The sequence below is a fragment of the Salmo salar genome, chromosome 17 (assembly GCF_965601325.2).
Source record: "Salmo salar chromosome 17, fSalSal1, whole genome shotgun sequence".
Classification (NCBI taxonomy): domain Eukaryota; kingdom Metazoa; phylum Chordata; class Actinopteri; order Salmoniformes; family Salmonidae; genus Salmo; species Salmo salar.
In genome coordinates this window covers 44,741,413-44,751,618 of record NC_138307.1, presented here as the reverse complement: position 1 = coordinate 44,751,618, position 10,206 = coordinate 44,741,413, and positions in this window count along the sequence as shown.

Sequence of the window (10,206 nt, the reverse complement as noted above, 5' to 3'; positions counted from 1 at the left end):
AATAGGCGTGTGATGTGGTGGTTAGTGGTTAGCCTAGCTAGCGCCTGTCTGTGGGCTGGTAAAGAGACAGGAAGACTCAGGATCTGTCCCAAATGGCAGTCTATTCCCTATATAGTGAATAGGGTGACATTTGGGAGGCACATCAGTCAGAGAAGAGGCACCATAGAGGCCAGTTAGCTACTCATTTCACCCTGCTGGCTGGGCGAATGGATAGTGGTTATTTACAGACGTGGAAGTTTACGTTTATATTTTGTCCATTTATGCAGATTATTTTATCCAGAAGGATTTATAGGCAGATCCTGGACTTACAGTCAATTTCTCTGGAGAACAATCTCACTACATGTCTGTTTACTCATTTTTTCAATCCTGGCTACAGGACAGGAATGTTGCTCTGTAGTTTATCTTGGGCCCAGTCTTTCCTCGTCAGGTCACTAGTTCAGGAATGGAGTGATGTCAGACGATGTCACCATCCCACTAACTACACACTTCTCTAAACAGTATCCCTTTTTAACATCAACATTCAGCTCTTAGAAAGAAAAGGTCTAAATTAAGATAACTAGGCCTAAATATGGATATGCTCAGTAAGGGATGCCTTTTCATACGCCCAGAGTCAAATCATTTGAAACTTCAGAAAATAGAGGGGGTAAATTATGAATACAAACAAAACCTAATAATACTTATAATTTCCTTGTACTCCCCCCAATCATTAGTTTTAAACTTCCTCATTGGTTATGTGATTGAACATGCGCTACCCTTGGATACAATACTGTACTTAAAATCTATGAAACTCCCATACCTAATATACTACTTGACTAATTTGGGCCAAGCTTGCTTTTCAACATTAAAACCCCTTCAGTCTGTCTGCAAACAGGCTCTCAAAGTGTTTGATAGGAATACCCTGCCATTAGACACACACAACTGTGATTGATGTGCACTGTCCCTGTAAAATAAAATTAACTCAACCTGCAATCCACTTTCCTGACCTGACATTGTTCCACGTAATGGAAACAGATTATAATGTTAGAATACATTCACTTCCTGTTCAATTCACTGGTGTTACTAAACAATCAAACCAATAATCAATAAACAGAAACTATCACAAAACTTTTACGATTCAACTATCCAAACCTGAATCGCATAGCGCCAAATATATATGCTAGCGCGCGCGACTAACTCACCTATTCTTTCCAGTAGGCAAAATATAACCCCTACTCAAACAACGTTCTGCCTTACCTCTATCATAAGAGTAAAACCAAACTTTTCAACTTTCCATTATTTTGAATGAATTAGTCTTTCAATTTAACCTAATCAATCTATTAAAACATTCAGTTTATATCTTAAACAAACACTAACAACCGTATTGTTCCAGTCAAAACATACAGTGTGATGCTTCCGGATGCTGGAGTGAGTAGTCGTGCTGTTCTTCGCTCCGCGGGTAATATTACATTTCCTTACATCACAACGGAACGATTTGATTAGTGTAATGTTAGCTAGTTAGCTACATAGTTGTCTTTGCATCAAGGATAAAGGTGTAGCTAAAGGTGTAGGTGTAGCTTTGAGAAACTAACTTTGAGAAACTAACAAGGTTAGCTAGCCAGCTAGCCAGCTGTATTCGTTCGTTCGCGCCATTTTCCAAACGGCGTCAACATCACCACACCACAGCCATTGCTAGCTAGCCAACTTTACCAACTAGCGGTACTGTAGAAACTAAATACATTACAACGGAACGATTTGATTAGTGTAACGTTAGCTAGCTACATAGTTGTCTTTGTATCAAAGATAAAGGTAAATGCAGCCACTGCTAGCTAGCCAACTCTACCAGCTAGCAGTACTGTATCATTTTTAGTCAATAAGATTTTTGCAACGTAAGCTTTCGAGTTGTGTAGTCCACTTGTGTAGCTAGCAGGACTGACTTTGTGTTAGCTAGCCAACGTTGAATTACTTCTGCATTATGAAAGGAATTAGACACGGACACGAATGATCCATTGGTAGTTTGTTGTAACCAAGTATTGGTGCCAACCGTGTGTTATTGGATGCTAGCATGCTAGTTAGCTACGGCGTCATAAGACACGGTGCACTGGGTGGGTTTCACGGAAGAATACTGTATCAAGTTATCTAGCTGAATAAACTAGAGGTCGACCGATTAATCGGAATGGCCGATTAATTAGGGCCGATTTCAAGTTTTCATAACAATCGGTAATCGGTATTTTTGGCCACCGATTTGCCAATTTTTTTTTTTTTACACCTTTATTTAACTAGGCAAGTCAGATTAAGAACACATTCTTATTTACAATGACGGTCTAGAAACGGGGGTTAACTGCCTTGTTCAGGGGGGATTCGGTTTTGCAACCTTCGGTTACCAGTCCAACGCTCTAACCACCTGCCTTACATTGCACTCCACAAGGATTAACAGGCTGACTACCTGTAACGCGAGGGCAGCAAGAAGCAAAGGTAAGTTGCTAGCTAGCATTAAACTTATAAAAAACGATCAATCTTAACATAATCACTAGTTAACTACACATGGTTGATGATATTACTAGTTTATCTAACGTGTCCTGCGTTGCATATGATCGATGCAGTGCCTGTTAATTTTCATTGAATCACAGCCTACTTCGACAAACGGGTGTTGATTTAACAAGCGCATTTGCGAAAAAAGTACTGTCGTTGCACCAATGTACCTAACCATAAACATCAATGCCTAACAGGAATATTTAGACTTAGCCACCCGTTAGATAAAATACGGAACGGTTCCGTATGTCAATGAAAGAAAATAACGTTTGTTTTCGAGATGATAGTTTCCAGATTCGACCATATTAATGACCCAAGGCTCGTATATCTGTGTGTTTATTATATTATAATTAAGTCTATGATTTGATAGAGCAGTCTGACTGAGCAGTGGTAGGCAGCAGCAGGCTCGTAAGCATTCATTCAAACAGCCCCTCGCTGTGCTTCAAGCATTGCGCTGTTTATGACTTCAACCTGGGTGGGTATAATTTGTGGAACATTCCAACAGGAATCTATCCCAAAAACTTCGTAAATAACAAGGTTTCCAAAAAACAACGCATACAAAGTTGTATAGCGGCAGAATAAGATACCGGGTAGGGAGTGGTCTATTTCATTGCGTTTTTCACTCATCACGTTTATTCCGGAAAATGTCTGTCCTCACATGTCTGATTGCCTATGGACAAACATTAAGAATAAGCTACGTGGTGAGTTGATGCCTATTCGGCAGCTAGTTAGCTAGGTTTGTATGCGTTGCTACTTTGTATGCGTTGTTGGTTGGCAACCTTTTACTTTACGTTTTTTGGAACAGATTCCTGTTGGAACGTTCCACAAATTATACCCACCCCTTCAAGCCTATCAACTCCCAAGATTAGGCTGGTGTAACCGATGTGAAATGGCTAGCTAGTTAGCCGGGTGCACGCTAATAGTGTTTCAAACGTCACTTGCTCTGAGACTTGGAGTAGTTTTTTCCCTTCCTCTGCATGGGTAACGCTGCTTTGAGGGTAGCTGTTGTCGATGTGTTCCTGGTTTGAGCCCAGGTAGGAGCGAGGAGAGGGACGGAAGCTATACTGTTACACTGGCAATACTAAAGTGCCTATAAGAACATCCAATAGTCAAAGGTATATGAAATACAAATCGTATAGAGAGAAATAGTCCTATAATTCCTATAATAATATAATAACTACAACCTAAAACTTCTTACCTGGGAATATTGAAGACTCATGTTAAAAGGAACCACTAGCTTTCATATGTTCCCATGTTCTGAGCAAGGCACTTAAAACATTAGCTTTCTTACATGGCACACGACCCACGTGGAGTTCCAGGTCTCCGGCAGCTTCTGGAACTGCCGGTCTGCAGCCAACAAGGCAGAGTTCATCTCAGCCTATGCTACCCTCCAGTCCCTCGACTTCTTGGCGCTGACGGAAACATGGATTACCACAGAAAACACTGCTACTCCTACTGCTCTCTCCTCGTCTGACCACGTGTTCTCGCTTACCCCGAGATCATCTGGTCAGCGGGGTGGCGGGACTGGAATCCTCATCTCTCAATTTGTAAGTCGCTCTGGATAAGAGCGTCTGCTAAATGACTAAAATGTAAATGTAAATCTCTCCCAAGTGGAAATTCTCTCTTTCTCCCCTGACCCATCTGTCTATCTGCCTCCTTTGAATTCCATGCTGTCACAATCACTAGCCCATTCAAGCTTAACATCCTTATCATTTATCGCCCTCCAGGTTCCCTTGGAGAGTTCATCAATGAGCTTGACGCCTTGATAAGTTCCTTTCCTGAGGATGGCTCACCCCTCACAATTCTGGGTGACTTTAACCTCCCTACGTCTACCTTTGACTCATTTCTCTCTGCCTACTTCTTTCCACTCCTCTCCTTTTTTGGCCTCACTCTCTCACCGTCCCCCCCTACTCACAAGGCAGGCAATACACTTGACGTCATCTTTACTAGATGCTGTTCTTCTACCAATCTCACTGCAACTCCCCTCCAAGTCTCCGACCACTACCTTGTATCCTTTTCCCTCTCGCTCTCCTCCAACACTACTCACTCTGCCCCTACTCAGATGGTATTGCGCCGTCGCAACCTTCGCTCTCTCTCTCCTGCTACTCTCCATTCTATCATCTCTTCCCTCTGCTCAATCCCTCTCCAACCAATCTCCTGATTCTGCCTCCTCAACCCTCCTCTCCTCCCTTTCTGCATCCTTTGACTCTCTTTGTCCCCTATCCTCCCGGCCGGCTCGGTCCTCCCCTCCTGCTCCGTGGCTTGACGACTCATTGCGAGCTCACAGAACAGGGCTCCGGGCAGCCGAGCGGAAATGGAGGAAAACTAGCCTCCCTGCGGACCTGGTATCTTTTCACTCCCTCCTCTCCACATTTTCTTCCTCTGTTTCTGCTGCTAAAGCCACTTTCTACCACTCTAAATTCCAAGCATCTGCCTCTAACCCTAGGAAGCTCTTTCCCACCTTCTCCTCCCTCCTGAATCCTCCTCCCCCCCTCCTCCCTCTCTGCGAACGACTTTGTCAACCATTTTGAAAAGAAGGTTGACGACATCCGATCCTCGTTTGTTAAGTCAAACGACACCGCTGGTCCTGCTCACATTGCCCTACCCTATGCTTTGACCTCTTTCTCCCCTCTCTCTCCAGATGAAATCTTGCGACTTGTGACGGCCGGCCGCACAACAACCTGCCCGCTTGACCCTATCCCCTCCTCTCTTCTCCAAACCATTTCTGGAGACCTTCTCCCTTACCTCACCTCGCTCATCAACTCATCCTTGACCGCTGACTACGTCCCTTCCGTCTTCAAGAGAGCGAGAGTTGCACCCCTTCTCAAAAAACCTACACTCGATCCCTCCGATGTCAACAACTACAGACCAGTATCCCTTCTTTCTTTCCTCTCCAAAACTCTTGAGCGTGCCGTCCTTGGCCAGCTCTCTTGCAATCTCTCTCAGAATTACTTTCTTGATCCAAATCAGTCAGGTTTCAAGACTGGTCATTCAACTGAGACGGCTCTTCTCTGTGTCACGGAGGCTCTTCGCACTGCTAAAGCTAACTCTCTCTCCTCTGCTCTCATCCTTCTAGACCTATCTGCTGCCTTTGATAGTGTGAACCATCAGATCCTCCTCTCCACCCTCTCCGAGTTGGGCATCTCCGGCGCGGCTCACTCTTGGATTGTGTCCTACCTGACAGGTCGCTCCTACCAGGTGGCATGGTGAGAATCCGTCTCCGCACCACATGCTCTCACCACTGGTGTCCCCCAGGGCTCAGTTCTAGGCCCTCTCCTATTCTCGCTATACACCAAGTCACTTGGCTCTGTCATATCCTCACATGGTCTCTCCTATCATTGCTACGCAGACGACACACAATTAATCTTCTCCTTTCCCCCTTCTGATAACCAAGTGGCGAATCGCATCTCTGCATGTCTGGCAGACATATCAGTGTGGATGACGGATCACCACCTCAAGCTGAACCTCGGCAAGACGGAGCTGCTCTTCCTCCCGGGGAAGGACTGCCCGTTCCATGATCTCGCCATCATGGTTGACAACTCCATTGTGTCCTCCTCCCAGAGTGCTAAGAGCCTTGGCGTGACCCTGGACAACACCCTGTCATTCTCCGCTAACATCAAGGCGGTGACCCGATCCTGTAGGTTCATGCTCTACAACATTCAGAGTACGACCCTGCCTCACACAGGAAGCGGCGCAGGTCCTAATCCAGGCACTTGTCATCTCCCGTCTGGATTACTGCAACTCGCTGTTGGCGGGGCTCCCTGCCTGTGCCATCAAACCCCTACAACTCATCCAGAACGCCGCAGCCCGTCTGGTGTTCAACCTTCCCAAGTTCTGTCACGTCACCCCGCTCCTCCGCACACTCCACTGGCTTCCAGTTGAAGCTCTCATCTGCTACAAGACCATGGTGCTTGCCTACGGAGCTGTGAGGGGAACGGCACCTCCGTATCTTCAGGCTCTGATCAGTCCCTACACCCAAAGAAGGGCACTGCGTTCATCCACCTCTGGCCTGCTCGCCTCCCTACCTCTGCGGAAGCACAGTTCCCGCTCAGCCCAGTCAAAACTGTTCGCTGCTCTGGCATCCCAATGGTGGAACAAGCTCCCTCACGACGCCAGGACAGCGGAGTCAATCACCACCTTCCGGAGACACCTGAAACCCCAACTCTTTAAGGAATACCTGGGATAGGATTAACTTGTTGGGGCTAGGGGGCAGTATTTGCACTGCCGGATAAAAAACGTACCCGATTTAATCTGGTTACTACTCCTGCCCAGTAACTAGAATATGCATATAATTGTTTGATTTGGATAGAAAACACCCTAAAGTTTCTAAAACTGTTTGAATGTTGTCTGTGAGTATAACAGAACTCATTTGGCAGGCCAAAACCTGAGAAGATTCCTTACTGGAAGTGGCCTGTCTGACAATTTCTTGCCCTCCTTGATCATCTCTAACAAATACAGGGGACCTCTGGCATGACGTGACACTTCCTACGGCTCCCATGGGCTCTCAGAAGGCAGGAAATAGCTGAACGATGTAATTCCATCCCCAGGCTGAAACACATTAGCGCGTTTGGCAAGTGCTCTATCAGAGGGCCATTAGACTGAGGCTCGTGCATGAGGGGATAGCATGCTTTTACTTTCACTCTCTTTGTAATAAAAAACGATTTCCCGGTCGGAATATTATCGCTTTTTTACGAGAAAAATGGCATAAAAATTGATTTTAAACAGCGGTTGACATGCTTCGAAGTACGGTAATGGAATATTTAGAAATTTTTGGTCACGAAATGCACCGTGCTCGTAACCCTTCTTTACCCTTTCGGATAGTGTCTTGAACGCACGAACAAAACGCCACTATTTGGATATAACAATGGATTATTTGGGACCAAACCAACATTTGTTATTGAAGTAGAAGTCCTGGGAGTGCATTCTGACGAAGACAGCAAAGGTAATAACATTTTTCTTATAGTAAATCTGACTTTGGTGAATGCTAAACTTGCTGGGTGTCTAACCTCTTATGGCTAGGGGGCAGTATTTTCACGGCTGGATAAAAAACGTACCCGATTTAATCTGGTTACTAATCCTACCCAGTAACTAGAATATGCATATACTTATTATATATGGATAGAAAACACCCTAAAGTTTCTAAAACTGTTTGAATGGTGTCTGTGAGTATAACAGAACTCAAAAGGCAGGTCAAAACCTGAGAGATTCCTTTACAGGAAGTGGCCTGTCTGACCATTTCTGGAACTTCTTTGCAATCTCTATCTTTTACAAAGGATCTCTGCTCTAACGTGACACTTCCTACGTCGTCCATGGGCGCTCAGAGCCCGGGAAAAACCTGAATGTCGTCATCCCAGCCCCAGGCTGAAACACATTATCGCCTTTCTCAAGTGGCCGATCAAGGGACTGTGGGCTTAGGCGCGTGACCTGGCTGCTCCCGTCTTTGTGATTTTTTCCTCTGTTTGCCGAAAAGGAGATTCCCGGTCAGAATATTATCGCTTTTCTACGAGAAAAATGGCATAAAAATTGATTTTAAACAGCGGTTGACATGCTTCAAAGTACGGTAATGGAATATTTAGAATTTTTTTGTCACGAATTGCGCCATGCGCACGACCCTTATTTACCATTTCGGATAGTGTCTGGGACGCACGAACAAAACGCCGCTTTCGGATATAACGATGGATTATTTTGGACCAAACCAACATTTGTTATTGAAGTGGCAGTCCTGGGAGTGCATTCTGACGAAGACAACAAAAGGTAATCAAACTTTTATAATAGTAAATCTGATATTGGTGAGTGCTAAACTTGCCGGGTGTCTAAATAGCTAGCCCGTGATGGATGGGCTATGTACTTAGAATATTGCAAAATGTGCTTTCACCAAAAAGCTATTTTAAAATCGGACATATCGAGTGCATAGAGGAGTTCTGTATCTATAATTCTTAAAATAATTGTTATGCTTTTTGTGAACGTTTATCGTGAGTAATTTACTAAATTATTAGCAAATTCCTCCGGAAGTTGGGGGGGTATGCTAGTTCTGAACGTCACATGCTAATGTAAAAAGCTGTTTTTTGATATAAATATGAACTTGATTGAACAAAACATGCATGTATTGTGTAACATAATGTCCTAGGTGTGTCATCTGATGAAGATCATCAAAGGTTAGTGCTGCATTTAGCTGTCTTCTGGGTTTTTGTGACATTATATGCTAGCTTGAAAAATGGGTGTCTGATTATTTCTTGCTTGGTACTCTGCTGACATAATCTAATGTTTTGCTTTCGCTGTAAAGCCTTTTTGAAATCGGACAGTGTGGTTAGATAAAGGAGAGTCTTGTCTTTAAAATGCTGTGAAATAGTCATATGTTTCAAAAATGGAAGTTTTTGTATTTTTGAGGAATTTGTAATTCGCGCCACGCCTATCATTGGATATTGGAGCAGGTGTTCCGCTAGCGGAACGTCTAGATGTAAGAGGCTAAATAGCTAGCCCTGTGATGCCGGGCTATCTACTGAGAATATTGCAAAATGTGCTTTCACCGAAAAGCTATTTTAAAATCGGACATAGCGAGTGCATAGAGGAGTTCTGTATCTATAATTCTTAAAATAATTGTTATGTTTTTTGTGAACGTTTATCGTGAGTAATTTAGTAAATTCACCGGCAGTGTTCGGTGGGATTGCTAGTCACATGCTAATGTAAAAAGCTGTTTTTTGATATAAATATGAACTTGATTGAACAAAACATGCATGTATTGTATAACATAATGTCCTAGGGTTGTCATCTGATGAAGATCATCAAAGGTTAGTGCTGCATTTAGCTGTGGTTTGGGTTTATGTGACATTATATGTTAACTTGAAAAATGGGTGTCTGATTATTTCTGGCTGGGTACTCTGCTGACATAATCTAATGTTTTGCTTTCGTTGTAAAGCCTTTTTGAAATCGGACAGTGTGGTTAGATTAACGGGAGTCTTGTCTTTAAAATGGTGTAAAATAGTCATATGTTTGAAAAATTGAAGTTTTTGCATTTGAGGTATTTGAATATCGCGCCACGGGATTACACAAGCGTCCCACCTAGCCCATAGAGGTTAGGGCTACCCCCCCACTTCTCTTAATTTCCGCCTGAAGACATACCCAAATCTAACTGTCTGTAGCTCAGGCCCAGTAGCAAGGATATGCATCTTCTTGGTATCATTTGAAAGGAAACACTCTGAAGTTTGTGGAAATGTGAATTGAATGTAGGAGAATATAACACAATAGATCTGGTAGAAGAAAATACAAGGAAACAAACATACGTTTTTTGGTTTCTATTGTTGTTGCACCATCTTTCAACTGAAAAGGAACAGCCAAACATTCAGATAGGATGCTGGGGGTAATTTCTATGCAGAATGTAAGAGGGCAACAGTATCTGAGAAAAGTTTCAGAAACATATCTTCAGGAATGAGCGAGCTACATGACATTGAGCATGAAGTCACCCAGGTGTCCCACACAAATGTAGCCAAATGTACCCAAGTGGCCAAATTGGTACAGTGATACATTTTGATGTAAAAAAATATATAGAATATAATTTTTGTATTTTGTAACACACCCCTCAAAAAAAGTACAAAAAAATACAAATATAAAATGTTGAAAAATTTTAATAACAAGGGTAACTATTTACATACATTCAATGTACAATATTGTGAGGACCCTCAGTCCTCTACACAAAATTGT